Source organism: Eucyclogobius newberryi, unplaced genomic scaffold (genome assembly GCF_026437365.1).
Source record: "Eucyclogobius newberryi isolate DKJ021-1_F unplaced genomic scaffold, fEucNew1.0.hap1 SCAF_7, whole genome shotgun sequence".
Classification (NCBI taxonomy): Eukaryota; Metazoa; Chordata; class Actinopteri; order Gobiiformes; family Gobiidae; genus Eucyclogobius; species Eucyclogobius newberryi.
This window is the reverse complement of record NW_027316389.1, coordinates 31621697-31638531: the sequence shown is the minus strand read 5'-3', so window position 1 is coordinate 31638531 and position 16835 is coordinate 31621697. Positions and strand designations below refer to the sequence as shown.

The following is a 16835-nucleotide window of genomic DNA, read 5'->3' as shown; positions in this document are numbered from 1 at the left end:
GTCACTAACAGACTGACAGGGCACGTTCTGAAGTCTGTGTATGGACCAGATCACAATTATTTGATTTCTAAATTAACAGACGATAATCTCAATAATCAATTAGTTCCTATAACAATTGTGCTACTGCTCCAATCAACCAGATCTTTGTCAATCACACAATGTACAGGAAGAACAAATGCATGTGGAAAAACTGTATTATCATATTATAGGCTTCAATCTACCAGGTTAGTTTAGGTGAAATAAGCATGAATTAGATGATGATCTTCCTGGTTTATCATTAATACAGCAGAAATATTGGTTTAACCTTGCTCCTGCTATGCTATAACGTTATTATTGCAGATGTTAAGTCATATTTGCTATTTATGTAAGATATATTTAGTCAGAAGAATCAATTGGTTAAAGTAGGGCTGTACAATTTGTGTATTGCGATATATGTAACACTATCTATAGGTTAAATCCTACAGTGAAGGTAAACCTGACCAAGCAAAGCTCAAGAGGTGTGTCTATGAGTGAACACAGGTCCTGAGGCATTGGAGGGTGGGTCAAATACAGAGGACAATGTCTCTACAGGGACAATAATGGCTAATCTAATCCATCTAACCCTGCCATTCTGTTCAAAGTTGACATTTTAGTTAGTTTACCATAGTTTATTTTCCATTTGTAGATTAAAAACTACATTGAAAAGCATTTCCTAAAAGCTCAGAGTGCAAAGTAAAATATATCCAGGATAACTGACAAAAAAAGACTGAAATCTGAGCGAATCACATGTATTTCAGCACAAACAATTTCCCATTTTCATGCAGAATAAAACAGGACGGTTTGTTAATTGTGGAGGACTTTATAGCACTTCAAAAACAACAGCCTTTGCCATTTGCTAATTCCATCCGATTGCAATATTGATTTGACTGCATTTAATCTTGCAGCACTAGGTCAAATGTCCCTTTTTGCATAACACCTTCGAGTATCATCATAGCAAAACATCTAATACGCTTAACCCATCCTTCCTATGTATAATGCAAATAAACCACATAACATTTTCATAAACAATCCGTGCTTGCCAGAGAACTCCTTCAATACCCAGTGCAAACCTAAATTTCACTCCCCCTGTCTAAGCGCTCGGGTCAAGAAATCAAGTCTGTTTACTAAATCCTGCCTAATACCTAGTGACACAAGCTCACTCTCCTTTCTCTAAGTCTTCGCTCAGTCATGTTGAACCAATAAAACGTGTCAGGGGTGTCCGGGCAGCCTTTGTGTCTGGACATCTCAAGCGAGTGGAGTGCATACGCGTGGGTCCTCGATGGGCCACGGAGCCTGTGTCAAAAAAACAGCGCTGACCCTAATAGCAAATCACACGCCTGGATAGCTGCACGTCCAGCTCCTCCAGGGACCAACACATCTTGAGACGTTGTATACGCGCATGTTATTAGCCACAGAAAAAGTCAAAATATCATTTAAAAAAGGCCTATAATTTGAATACTGAGGTGGAGTCGATGGTGAATCTGCTGATGAAGATTAAAAAATTATCCTTTTTAAATATAGTTTGTCTTCTTTCTCTATCATTTCCCAATTTCAGTCATTTATCAAATTTGCGTCAATCATGCTAGTCATTAGCTTAACTGTATTATTATTATTTAATGGCCATAAACGGTTATGGTCATGTAGACTTAGTTCGCCATACATTTTATGTATTTTTAGATAAAGACTAATTTGTAAGCACGGGTTTATTAACAGTTAAATGTTGTGTTTTCACCAATTTAAGTTCATATTTAACATGTTTAAAGAGAAAAATATATTGATAGCATATTAAATGTAGATTGTCCACTTTGAATTGCCGTTAGCATTTTGCAATTGCTTTTCAAAGCGAATTCGATACTGACTCTAATTGGGGATTTGCACCCCATTCATTTTAAAAAGGCTGCACAAAATGTTTTTGAGCATATAGTTGAGCAAAATCTGTATTTCCCTAGCTCTTAGGATCAAAATGAGACCACTGTGTGCTGGCTGTCTCTAATTATGAAGCGTTTTGCAAAAAACAGGAAGTTTGCATGTTAGCATGCTAGTTGTTGTTAGCTTTATCGGGAAAGCACAACTCGCTCTGACCTCCGAAAGTTACTAAAAATCCCTTATAAACTGATCGCAGGGAATATTAGGATGCTCAGAATATGTGAGAAAATTAGGAATATCTGATGCAAACAGGTTAAAAAAAAAGGTTTTTAAATCAGTTACAGCGCCTTATAGACCGTGTATAAATTTGCTTTGGATCAACATGAAATAAATACATCAACTTTTTTTTTTTGAGTGCTCAGTGAGTTGGAAAATTTACTTGACAAATAACAAAATAACACAGAAATAATATTTGAAAAGGCTTGTGGTTATTAGTATCTCTGTAATTACTGAGCCTGCTATCTATTTTAGATTAAACAATAACTAGCATCTCAGATATGTATAAATGAACTATACTGAATGTTTCTTTCAGGAATTATACATATTATGCTGATTAATTAAAATGTTATTCATCACATGCCTGCTATCATTGTTTGAGAATCAAGAAGTGGTCAATCCGCAATTAATTTCAATAATGTATAATTTAAACCTACAACATATGTGTATTTTCTGTTAAAAAAATACATACATATCCAATAGACCGTGATCCCACCCATTTGTAAACACACATACATTAACCAATCGTAAAAAATCAATCACTGCTTGTAACTTGGGATTTACCCTTGCTCCCGTTTCATTGACCCGCTAATGTTAATTAAAGCTGTAATTAGCCACGAGCCCCCTGCCCGCAATGACCCCATTACCAAGCATTTTAACCTACCATCACCGGAAAAAAACAACAATAAACCAACAACCCGGGCAGTCATGAAAAATTCAAAGTCAACATCATTATATTGAACATGGCACTTTGTCACTCCACGCCATTCAGGGACAGAAGAACAAACATTTAATTGAATCTGGAGCAAATTTCAAACTGGCACGTGCTGTAGTTGTTGTCTGTAGTCAAAGTGTCCCTGTCAAGCGTCACGTGTGAAGACAAACTGGTGCGGACAGGGTGAGAATTGAACAAAAAAACAAATGCAAAATACAATAGTTCTGTGTTTGGAGCAACAAGAAGAAAATAAGGCTGGACAGTGTCATTTGTTTTATTTTATCAGTAAGTATATTCACTAAAAATGCTTATAATCCGATCGAGATGTCACTTCTTCATCAGTGGCTCATTTAAAGGAGACATCCATCCATCCATCCATCCATTTTCTACCGCTTGTTCCCTTTCGGGGTCGCGGGTGACTGGAGCCTATCCCAGTAACTTCGGGCCTTAGGCGGGGTACACCCTGGACAGTGGCCAACTTGTCGCAGGGCCAACACAGAGACATAGACATTACAGACAGTTCACTCTCACATTAAAGGAGACATATTGTGCAAAATTAACTTGAATGAGCTTTTAACCTTGTCACAGTGGTGTTTCTTCATCATTAGTTTGCACAAGTTTTTGATTGATTCCTGCATGTTTGAGTATTTTTGTAATGTCCGACAACTGAGGCTCGAGTGCTCAGAAAATTCCAGTTTTCACCTACCCCCTACGTGTAGAGTACTAAAATGTCTCGTTGCCAAATTTGCCTCTTATTACGGTGAAAATCAGCTCTGTAGTTTTGAACAGGATGTGAATGCACCTGTCACTAAGCAGTTTTACATCAATATTGCAGTTTACTATGAACACAATGTAACATAAATACGGTCAGTGGCTATGATGGATTTTTAGCCTGTTGTTGTGATGATAACAGTGAAATGTGGATGATATAAAACAAAGAAAAGCATGATATGTGTTATGCCACATTACACAACCTCTACATGAACCACACTGTATCTCTGGATCCAATGTAAGCTTTTAATTCAGAACCAAATTGTTCAAAAGTCCAGACTAGGATCTTGCTTCTTCCTGCTTTGATATTACAAATGTTCAGTAATAGGTTTTCCTCATGATTAATCTCAGTTGAGCTTTTTCCTGAGGTTAATCTATTCTCATGGTCTTAAACACGGGAATTGATCTGAACCTAGAAAGCACTAATAGTACTAATCTTTTTAAAGGTGATGCCGTGGCACATATACAAACATAAATAACAATAACTCTGCAAAGATAAAAGATATTTCTTATACTTATATACCCAAAAAGGGAGTGTTGCTTGGATTGTTAATAGCAACACAATCAGGTGTGAAGTAACGTGTCGACTCTCCACACACTGAATGCACTGCACGTACTATTACTTTTAACTGGGAAAAGTAATAAATACGTTTGTTATCCTAATGTATATTTTAAGATGCTAAAAAACTATTCTAAGAGTTTCTGCAGCTCGCGTACATAGAGATACCCTCGCAAAGATACCGGTGCATAATTTATGTCATATTTGTTAAATGGGGGACAGGGGCCTGTACAAACTATGAGCAAGTTAGTGTTTTATAAATAAATAACCAAACACAAATGGTTTAATTGGGTCCCCAAATTTACCTGTGGCAACAACGACACCTTTGTGATTGAATAATTCCACCGCATTTCACCTAAAAGATCATTTTCTCTTACACTACATCAAAACATCTGCATTTTTGGGTTAAAAGACCAAAAATTCAACCACAACATTCTGACCTGCCGTTAACCTCTTCAAACATGTGCAGTTTATTTAAGAAGTTTGCTGTCATTTGCAGACACGAGGAGGGGATAGAGTCCACTCTAATGCGGATGGGATCTAAAATGCTGCTTTACATTCTTAAGATGAAAGGATTAAATTAGCGAGCAGCGCCTGTCAGTCTGTTAGTGACTGTCAAAGAGCAGCGGAGACAAGTGTGAAACAACGTGTCAACTCTCCTTACTAAATAAACAAGCGCGACCCACCACACAAGTACTCTCAAAGCACGAGTACCTCAAGGTTTAAGACAACTCCAGAGCTCCCGGGCTGACCGCTTTGCATCCCAAAAGATCAAAATGAATGTGATCTCTGTGTTGCCCGTTTGTGGAAAACTAAAAACGCTGGAATAATTAGGCGTTTGCATTGTGTGTGTGCCAAGCAGTCAACGCACAAGATGATAAGAAGACAATCTCTTTCCACCTCCTTCAACTATTCTTTTGTTTCTCTCTTGATCGTCACAAAACCGCTCACAAAACACGCGTATTCTGCCGTTCTTTCTTTTCCCCCCCTTCTTACATCGCGGCAATAAGCTCATATGCAAAAGATTATTCACTCACCAACACCAACACCGCGCGTCTCGCTCCTGCCGCTCCTCTCTCTCTCTTCTCTTTCTCTCTCTCTCTCTGTGTGTATTGCTCTGAGCCTTGCAGCTGCTGCGTGGTCACGTGACCTTCTTTCTAACCCAACCCCCCCTCCCTCCTCCTCTCACACTCACACACACACACACACACACATACACACACCTCCTTCTCGCCTCCTTCCCCTCATCTTTCACCCTCTCCATCTCAGAGCTTCTTTCTCTCTCTTCCAATCGCTTTACCGTATCTCTCTCGCTGTTAAGATACACTTTTATTTTGCTGATAATATTTGATCATCAGGGGCGGTGCGTGTTGGGGGAGTGCATGGGTTCGGTGGGGGCGCATGGGGGGCACGATGACAAGGCAGTGGGTGGGTTGTGCGTGTGTGCGGTGTGTGTGTGCGCGTGTGTGTGTTGTTGGTGTGAAACGTCATCCGTCAAAGTGCTGTCTCCGCCCGAGAGAGTCTGTCTGCCATCGGGAGGTGTGTGTGTCTGTGTGTGTGTGTGTGTGTGCAGGGGGGGTGTCGGGGGTCTGCTGACAGTGACCTTTCACCTTTCAACTCCGACCTCTCTACACCCCTATACAGCAGGAAGTGAGAAAATAAGAAGACACAACAAAAATACAAAATGGAGATGTTAATTCACTTAATGTGCATAAGACATGTCGGACTGCACATTGCACTAAAATGTAGTGATGAGTTTGGTGATGTTTATAATCTTACTTCCTGGTTGGACATGAGCAGCAGATGTGACAGAGGTAGAGGTACTTCCACAAGTGTAACCTAGCAACCATAGTATAAACAAGGACCAAAATCCATATAAATTACAAACTAGAGTTAAGATTTGACAAATAAAATACCAGATAATACCTTTTTGCTAACGTTTTGCTGAAAGACTGTTTAAACTGTCAGAAAAATGTGTCAGTTGTGTGTAATTTGTCTCTTCATTTTGGATGGAATATGGCTTACTGATGACAGACAAAGACAGACTTCCTTTTCAAGCTTTCATTTTAAGATTTTTTTCACAATCTGCAACTTGACAGATGTAAAACTATGACAAATGTTTACCCAACTAAACAAAGGAATAACTGGGAAAATATGAGAACCTGCAATATGCACTTTAAAGATTATGAGCCTCCTGATAGAGCTTTCGGACCATACGACAAAACAATAATAACCACAATCCTTTACCGATTTTTCTGACTGATTAAGATTTTTTATTTCGATTTCATTTGATCTAAAATCCAATTAAAATAGCAATATTAGGGCGGCAAAATGAATTGCAAATTTGTTCATGAGTCTATTTCAGCCTTTTTTGCATGGCATGTTTAAAAAAATGCACAATTGATAGAAAGAAACTAAATTAGATTACCGTAGATTCTTATAATCCTACATTAATCAAGTCCACATGGTTCCAAGTTAGAAAAGCAACACTGTTAGGCATGAAAACTAAACAGTCATTTCTTATGCAGAGGAAATTTCCATGATTTTCTTTAAAACAAAACACAGCGGCTTAATTAGCTTGGACAAAGGTCAAATGAGTCAAATGAGCTAAAAGTGAAAGAGCTCCACTGGGGGCTGCATTTGTGCGGTGGTGGTTTGACCTGTTTAATAATCCCCACAGAGAAAATCACTGTCTGCTTTGCTGTTGCATAGAAGCTAAGGATTAACCAATTATGTACAGCGTGTTTCAAAGAAGTACGTTTACGCGCCGCACAGATGAACCCCCACTCTCACACTGTAGTACTTAGAAGGTGCAATTTGCCAGGACTGAACAAATTTTGTGATTCAAAAATCAAGATTCTCTTCACAGCCCACATTTCATTCAAATTTCATTCAGCGGAGGACAGTACACAAAGTAGGGATTTACTAATTAGAGCTGTAATTGACTAAAGACATGTCCTGGACCTCCCATACTTTCTCCTTTCTGCTTATGTGCGTTTGATTTTTCTGTTTTAAAGGGGACATATTTTGCTAAATCTTATTCCTGCACGTTTGAGTAATACTGTATTGTCCTGCAACTGAGGCTGGAGTGCTCAGAAAATTCCTGTTTTCACCTACCCCCTGTCCCCGCCCACATCTCTGTACTAGTTGTGATTATTTGGAAAATTAAGACACAGAGTGACACATGTAGGATTCTGAAATTTCATGTAGCTACTTAAATACTCAAATAAATACAAATAAAAACGTGTAAACAAAGACAATCTGCTGCATGCTAGTGTGAAACGCCACTTTGAGGAGGCGGGGCTTATCAGATAAACAGGAAGTCAACGGATCTGCTTCTGTTAATAAGCCCTTTAGAGCAATATTGCTGTTTGTTTATACTGAATGTGATCTACTAATTTGATAGTTCACTAAAGAACCTAAAAAAATAAGCTTATATAATTAACGAATAATAATAAAATAAAAGTTGAGTAAATAAATGTTTGTTTGATTAATCCTTGCAGCCCTATATTGTATTTGAAATCTGCAAGAAAGCCTAAGTCCACGGTGAAGTTCTTATCAGTTTAGTGGTTTCAGAAAAGTTGGCCCAGCTTGACAGCACAGATTGAGGACGACTATGTGCTGCTTCTCAACCATCAGACAGAATGACGGGACTTCATGCCGTACACTGCCACTGAAGCAGAACCCAAGACCTCACACCACCTTGGCTGAACATCTCAGAGTTCTGTCCACACCAAAACGCCGGGGAACAACTCACAAAACCAGCAACTTCTTGTCTTCTTTGACTATATATCGAATATCTAACAGTATCGAATGTCTAACAGTGTTCCTTTGCTCTGTTTTGGTACAGCCAGCATTAAGAAACCACAGTTGAACTCACAAAATTAATAAAGTTTAGACTAAAATACAATAAAAAAACAAGACTACGTTTAAAAACACAATGTTGAAAGGATTCTTGCGCTTTGCTTTTTAAAATAGAGCCAAGACTAGAAAGAAACCATCTCACAAAGTGTCACTTCAGTTGGAAAAGTGTTCCAAGCTATGGGAGCAGCTTAACTCGCTGGCTTTCAGCTCTCTGCACGAGGCAGAACAAATACGAAGGCGCAAACTTACTCTTTCCTTCAAACCATTTGTTCCACTTCACAGGTAAAACATTCCAAACACATTTCACTGGGGCTGTGGTCAGCTAAAGAAATATTTCCTATTAAGTATCTCTATCATTTGACTTTGTATCTGACCCACAAGATCACTGACAAGATCACCAGATTACAGAAGATCATGCAATTACAAACATATAGATTATCACTAGTAAACAGTGTATTTATCAGTAAAAAGACAGCTTAAACTCACAATTCTCTCTCAAATCTTAAGATAACACTCAATGCTTTCTCCCTTCTGCTGTTGTGAATATAAATCCTTTAAAATCTCCCAAAATATGACGATTTTGGACGGAGAAGACACCGTCAAACCACGATGAATCCACTTACCCACTTAAGGTCTACGTTACACGTCTTTCCACGGTTGCGCTATTTGGAAAAAAAAAACTAATATAAGAATCATATGTATTTCAGAACATGCTTGCACAGATCTAAACTACAGTGTTAGCAGTCTATCAGAATAAAATAGGATATTGTGTTCTGAGGAGGGAATTACGGTACTTCAAAACATTGCAGCCTCTTGCGTCCATTCAAATTGCACTTTTCATTCCATTGCGATTAATGTTGCAGCCCGATGTCATTCTGTCGACATTCTTCCTATACATTAACACTACAAAGTACAACTATGGCACTTGCTCATATGGAAGCTGCTCTGCTGTCTGTCCCATGTGGCAGCACTCAGTCATCCACACACACAGTAACCGCACGTGTCGTCTGATGTCGTGTGATGTCGGACATGTTGAGGCTCATCTTAGGCACTTTTCGATATGTGACCGTCTTTTGTTTTCTCTCCCTTTCTCTCCCCTCGCACGTGGACAGGGAGGAGTGAGGGAGGGTTCAGGCAGACGACCACGGCACAGCAGAACAAGCGAGGGTCAGAGAACATGATTGGAGCGAAGCGTTGACCACAATAGGGCTACTTAAAGCACAAGGGAAAGCTGTGTCGCTGTTGGCAAATGCACTGTCCCCCCATGTTAGTGTTAGGGATGTAGCGAGAACTGAAATATTGTCACGTCTCACTGTAATATATGTCAAAAAACCTAAAAAACAGAAGGAATATCACAAGCCGTTTCAGTGCAGACAACGTGAAGAATTAACAGCTATTCAGCACTTTTGTACTGTTAATTCTTTGGATTAAGTCATGATTATGTAATGATTCACACTAAAGTCCTGTCGAGGCATTTAAAAGGGAAAAGTACCATTTCTATCATTCTGTTTACCACTTTGCAATGAATATCGTGCTAATATCATGCCATCAGATTTGCATAGTGTTTCATCCCTAACACAATAAGTCTGTAGTTTTTGCTGTTGTTTGGGGCTTGTGGCTTAACTTGGTTCTGGTTTATACCTGATGGTTTAGTCCTGGTTTAGACCTGGCTTGGTCCTGATTTAGTCTTTTTTATAGTTCTGGTCAAGTCCAGGTTAAACCCCAATTGGTTTGGATGGTTTGAACTGGTTGAAAATGTGTTTGAATCCAGCAAATTCATGGTAACTTATGTATTTTGTTTCTTAATTGTAGGTATGGCCGGGTAATGACTCGAACTTCAATCGAGATCAAGATTCAGGCATGTCTTATTGTCAACGGTATATGTCGTTATCTTAATGGAAAGGTCTATAGCTGATCCTCTGTTCACAAAATCATGTGGTTTGTTCAGACTTTGGAGGAAGAAATTAGATTATTTTTGGTGTTAAATGGTAATGATTAAAAGTCGTTTATGCTCAAGAAATCAAGACTGAAAGCAATTTTTTTTTTGTTTTTCAAAAAAGGAAGTCAAATTGAGATCCATCAAAATGAGAAAAGAAACTGAAACATAGTGTTGCCATATCACCCAGCACTACTTACAGAATAGGTTTGTAAAAAAATATCAATTCCCAGAAACTAATCAATACTGAAACTAGTATTGAAACTAGATACCCAAGAATTGATTCTGGACAATACACATAAATAGGATCAAATCTGACCTTTCCTGAATAGTTTTTGAATGATTTTGGTCAGTATAGAAACAAATACAATATAAAGAAACATGTATACTTTTCAAAAACTACTATTATATTATATTCTAGAGATTTTTATCGTCATCATCATGGATATCGAGGATTGAGTCAGTCCTTAGTTTGAAATGTTTGTATTTCGACAACAATAAAAACGTATAAAACTTCACTCTGGCACAAATGTCCATTGAATTGGTACATCATTTGCACAGTCTTATTGCAAGTTTCCCTCACACCACACAGTCCACAATACAACTGCACCTCCTAACATTACATTACACCTTGGATGTAATTATTCGGCTTGATAATACCACTAAAAGACTTAACGCTGCTTTTACAATAGCTGCTGGGCAAATTCCTCTGATGGCGACGCGCGCACACACACAAGACGGCAGCACCGGGAGAGGAGAAGTAGCCAAATGTTTAACAGCCTCTTAAACTTGTCTGTAATGGCAGTCAGAGTGGCGTCAACACAGCGGTCTCTGGGGTTACTCCGGGGGCCGCTAAATCGCTTTACTAGCCCCCGGTCTTTCTGCAGCTCACTTAACACTTCCCTTACAATCCATAAACAACAGCCCCGGCGCAGCATCTGACACTACGCAGACTTGCACGGGGCTAAAATGACAGGGTAGACTTGCTGTGTGGATATAGATAGAGTGAGCACAATTAGCTGAGTCAGGGGTGCCGGAGTGCGTCACAAAATGTATGCATGTGAACCCCGGGGAGCAAACAGCCACTGAGCATTTATGGTCCGCGGAGAAATGGAGCAGAAAAAGCACAGACTGTAATAAGTTACACCTCCAGCACGAGCATAAGTCAGACGCAGTGCAAAAGATGGGGAGGGTTATTAGCACTATCAGCATGAGAGGGGAGAATAGGAGGGATAAAATAAATACATTGTTCAGGGGGATCGGAAATGAAAGCGACATCTGGTGGTGGAAGTTTAGATTGCGCTTGTGGTGAATAAATCAGTGGTTCTCAAACTTAAAGCAATATTTGGCCTTCTGAGTACTACCAGATCTAAACCTGGTCTATAACAGGGCTATTCTAGGTCTAATCTGGGGCCAACAGGACGACATTATGGCTATACAAGTTCTAAACAAGGATTAAACCAAAGTAGAAAGAAAAAATGACTCGAAATAGAAAAAATATTTGAACTGTGTAGCACCTGAAAGAGCTCGCATACCACCAGTGTGTCAAAGTTTGAAAACATTACATTATTGATTTTTTCATTCATATCCAAACACTAATAGATACTAAAACTAAAAAAAAGGACCTTTCCTGGGACTTTTTTACATAATCTGGATCCATACCCACACTATGACGACACAGCGAAAAGAAACTACTAATGTTACGTTTTTATTTGATTTAGATTTTTCCTTAGTATAGAAAAGGAGTTAAATAACATATTCAATTTAGTTTACTTCCAAGAGCTTTTAACCATGGTATATATGTTCATCCTGCTCATTACCCTTGCATAGTTGTATTTAGAGTCATTTATGCATCTTTGAGAATTTTGTATTCTATATTTAAGACGCCCTTGCACTTGTTTATACCTACATCCCAGACATGCCCACAGGCTCGGTCACTTTATCTGTCGATTTTTTTAGAATTTTAATTTCTACAAATCCTCTTCTCGTAAACTGTGGCCGTCGTCAGTGTGGTCCCACAGAGCAGCACTTTGTCTTGTGGTCATTATGGATCGCAATAGCACTTTAAAATGCCCAAAATATCAAATAAAGTCAGGTAAGGTTTGTTTGAGTATTTAATATTAGCGTCAGTCACCGTGGCACAAAGGCACAGCACCCATCATTTGTCCCGTTCAAGTATGCACGACGACACTGAACAATGACTAAGAAAACAAGCTTTGAGAAGTCCTTCACAACACCGACCTGCCGGAGCTCACCTCACTCTCCTCTTACTCTCTCAGAATCCAAAATGTTCTAAAAAAAAACAAACAACAACACTCTGCCAAGGCCGTACTGCTTATTCAAACATATCAAACTGTATATTAACGTTTCATCCATAACTGTGTCAAATGCTGCTTCATGCTTAAGATGTCAGGATTAATCACATTTACAATTGTGATGGATGTCAATTATTGCGATACGCTAGTCACACTGCATTACTTTAGCATCCTGTGTGACTATAAATGTAGTGATTCATTTTCATTCAAGATTTTGTATTTTATTTTAGTACAATAATTGTATCAAGATGCAGTTTGAGTTGGGATTTACCTGTATACTTGCATTCCTAGTCGTAGGGTTAGGGTTAGGGGTTAGGTAAGTAGATGTTGACAAAAATGTATATATTTTTTGGAGTGTCCCGATAATGATAGTCAGACAGCATTATTTCAATCCAACGGCAATGTGTAAAAACATGTTCTTAAATGTGTTAGTTGAGGTTTAACTATCAGACGAATGTGAAATGGTTGTCAAATAAATCACAAAAGTGCAGAAATATCACATATTGATTAAACAAAACAAAAATATATAGTTGTTATTGTCTTAGACTGTAAAGTCAAGATAATTTATCTATATCAAAATTTAGATAATATTGTAAATGTTGTTTTAAAAATATAACATTTTAATATTCATTATATAATTTATGGTACAAAATGGTACAAAAAGTGATTAAAAATAAAAAATGAAAAAAGGTTATGTCGTAAACTATTTCTGCACTTGTTTGTGTAGGTTTGTCAATATTTCACTTTTGTTTGATACTGAACAATTAAAAACATTAAAGACATGTTTTTTAACACATTTATATTGGATAAAGTCTGAATATCGTCATAGATATATGAAGATATACTCCTTTTTGTCTACATATATTGCCCATTCATTTCTATAGTCGACTAGTCCCAACTATTAGTCATTGAATTGTTGCAGCCCTATTTTTCCACACAGACAACAACGCAAAAGTAAGAATCTAGTTTCTTTGTTGTTTTTCTGACTATGCAAATGTCACCAACATTATTTGACAACCTGACCTTAATACAGAGCGCACAGGCTACATCATAATGTTTTACAACCCAGGCAAATCCACAATCCAAGCCCACCTGCGTCTGCCTCGTCATGTCTCATGTTTCACCACAACAACTTCACCCATGCCAATGATCTCTACAGATGATACAAAGAGATAAAGCCTGGCGTGGCCCGCGTGCTGCGTGCGTCCTGCTCCTCTGTGGTGGAGGTGTGCGCAGACACTTGTCAGACAGTTTGGCAGCCACAGCAGCAGCCGCAGCAGCAGCAGGACTTCCTCTGGCTGGCCCCGGGCTCAGATTCAAACACACACAGCCTGTACAAAGGTGTATGTGGTGCAAAACACTGGTGGTTTGAGTGAAGAAGTACAGCATAAACGGGGAAAAGGAGAAAGCAGAGAGAGCAGGGCGTGTGGTTAACCTGATAAACGGTAAACAGATTTGCAAGGACTGGTTAGTTCAGGTGAATTGAGCATGGTATTAATAGACTTCACAGGAAACGCATTGTTTACGATTGACAAGAAAAAGCCAGCTTAACTGCCATCGGTGCCTTGGAGCTGTTTAAAATGAAACGTTTGACAGTTGTTTAGGATGAATGTGTAACACACTGATTACATAAGCTCTGTTAACTGTGATGTGATTTTTGTATATGTTCTTCACTGACCATAGCAATAAAGCTTTTGAGAGTCTGATAAATATTACTGACAAGCTTATTATTATTATTATCAATATGTTTTTTATACTGCAATGATGTCATTAAGTCATACAGCAGGCCTACATGCATAATTAATCACTTAATTTGGAAACTGTATCATTCAAGGAAAGTGATCCTAAAACTGCACTGATGATTTGTGGTCATAAGTGAATTACTTTAACACTATAAACATTCACATTTATCAGGTTTGTGAGCTAGTATGTATCAATGATAAGACTTTTACTTTAAATATAAATCCACGATGATGATGGTTATATTTAAGAGAGGAAATAGGACGGTGTGACTATGGACTTTACTGTAACCACAGACTTGTATGTGAGCAGACAAAAATTGCCATCAGTGTGCTACAGGTAGTACTACTACATGAGTATGTAGTAGTACTACATGAGTATGTAGTACTACTACATGAGTATATACACAAGGGTTGTAAGATATACAATCAAATTGCTGTTTACATGATTGTTATTAACAAATGGCAAATAATGTATTTATCTAGATCCTGTCTTATTCTATTTAACCGAACTCAGAGATCAGATTTCAGTCATCTCTGTAAAACTAAACTTTGAACAGAATTCTAGGAAAATATACATTGCAGATCGAAACATAATGCAATGCTAGACAGAAATAACACAATTATATAATTGGATGTTATAAATGCACTAAGTAGATTATGCTGACAGTTCATTGATAATTAGATCGTGCATGTGAGCTCAGTGTGTCCTAACAGAGCCAGGGATGGTCATGGCTTTACAGTAGGCCTATCTCCCTGAGAGGGGGTAATTAAAGAGATTGGAGGTTTACTCAGTAACCCCTGATGAGCAGCTGGTCTCCGGCAGGTCAGCGGCAGCACATGGTGCGTGGAGCCGTGTGTGTTGAACTCCACCTGCGGGCTGTGTACACACAAAAGCGCCGTGATCCGCTTGACTGCTGCTAATGCACCCAGCGGCATCTATCTGAGCCGAACAATACAGGCGCTGTTAAAGGTCCCGGATTAAAGAGCCACTCTGCTGACTCCCATGGGTGCTGCCGGTGTGTGACGAGCATCACAAGGAAACTGGGTGACACAAGACCCATACACACGTGTTAACTAAGTTTACTAGAGGCAAACAGTAGCACTGTTTAATCACAGACGAGTTAGACGGGAAAGATAACATAGCGATAAACCACAGTCACTTAAAAGCAGCCTCGCCTGTGTTCCTGCAGCTGCTCAGTCAAGCTGCTCATTGTCTCACAACACACCGGAAGTGCACATCACCGCACTCAACTATCATTTGCGACTTATCAAATGGAATCTATATTCATATAATAAAAGAAACAGCATTTGACTTGTGGTGACCCGCAAATACAAAATTCTTCCACGTAATTGGATCCACGAGTTGGTGCCACGGGTTTATTCTGAAAAACCGACCAGAAGTAGTTTTCTAATGCCACAGTTTAGTTGTCTGTCGCGCTTTCGCGGACGAGACTGCTTGATTTTGTTGTAATTAGCTATATTTATTAGGTTGTTTGTTACAAACCCTGCAAACAGAGCGCACAAGAGCTTTAAACACAATTTTACGCACGCTCTTTCCATTTGAAAAAACCTATTGGATGACGCCAACGATGTGAACATGACAGTGGTCCCAGCCAGTGCGGGCTTTCGAAAATCAAACAGAGCCACCAACGAGTGCGCAAAAGCCAGAACAAGTCACCAATTAAGTGCGAAACAGAAACGACGCAAACAATCCAAACCACAGCGCGCAAACTTCAAGAGTATACGCTACTTCTAAACAACAAGGAAACTACACTCACCGCGCCACCAACGAGAACAAGATCCGGGATTGTAATTCTTTTAACGCATCCTGGTTCGTATCAAACACGCCGAAAAAAACCCAAAACAAAAAACGAGTCCAGCTCCGACACGATGCGCTGCCGCCACCGCCGCCGCAGATGCGATGTGTGTGCGGGGTGTGAGAGAGAGAGGGACACACAGCACATGAACTGTCCTCAGGGAGAAAGAGCGAGGGAAGAGGGCGGGGGATGAGCGCGCGCGGGAGGAGGAGGAGGAGGGGGAGGGGGAGGGAGGAGGTGGAGGAGGAGGGGGGGGAGAAGAAGGAGGAGGAGGAGGGGGAGGGAGGAGGGGGGGAGAAGGAGGGAGAGGGAGGAGGAGGAGGAGGAGGAGGGGGGAGGAGGAGGGGGGGAGGGGGAGGGGGAGGGGGAGGGAGGAGGGGGGGAGAAGGAGGGAGAGGGAGGAGGAGGAGGAGGAGGGGGGGGAGAAGAAGGAGGAGGAGGAGGGGGAGGGAGGAGGGGGGAGAAGGAGGGAGAGGGAGGAGGAGGGGGAGGGGGGAGAAGGAGGGAGAGGGAGGAGGAGGAGGGGGGGAGGAGGAGGGGGAGGAGGAGGGGGGAGGGGAGGAGGAGGTGGAGGAGGAGGGGGGGAGGGGAGAAGAAGGAGGAGGGGGAGGGAGGAGGGGGGGAGAAGGAGGGAGAGGGAGGAGGAGGGGGGAGGAGGAGGAGGAGGGGGGGAGGAGGAGGAGGAGGGGGAGGAGGAGGGGGAGGAAGAGGCCACCACAGCACCTGCTCCACGGCGCGCGCGGTCCCCGGAGACACGGACACGGGAGGAGGGAGGAGGGGAAGAGAAGAGGCCCCCCACCGCCGCCGCCGCTGCTGCCAGTGATGATTACCCCAAAGCCGCCTGGGCATGTTTACTGTCCGCTGGACACAATCAGAGGTGCGCGGGGGCCCCGGCCGGGCTCGGTGGCATGACCGCGCACCGCATCAGACTATGAAGCGCACGCTGGGACGGGATG

The 16835-nt window shown here is 40.6% G+C and overlaps 1 protein-coding gene across 5 annotated transcripts in view; it reads right to left on the bottom strand.

Moving 5' to 3' along the window:
- Positions 1 to 16835, bottom strand: part of LOC140348540 (genetic suppressor element 1-like) — a 62030-nt gene that overhangs the window by 19101 nt on the left and 26094 nt on the right. Inside the window, exon 1 of one of the 5 annotated variants that reach the window (XM_072434471.1) lies at positions 15841 to 15970. The exons of 1 other annotated variant lie outside the window; for it this stretch is intronic. The gene's annotated coding sequence lies outside the window, so the exon portion shown is untranslated. Of the gene's footprint in view, positions 1 to 5242; positions 5362 to 15701; positions 15714 to 15840; positions 15971 to 16835 lie in introns of those variants that run through there. 3 more of the 5 variants (XM_072434474.1, XM_072434473.1, XM_072434472.1) reach the window with 3 other exon arrangements.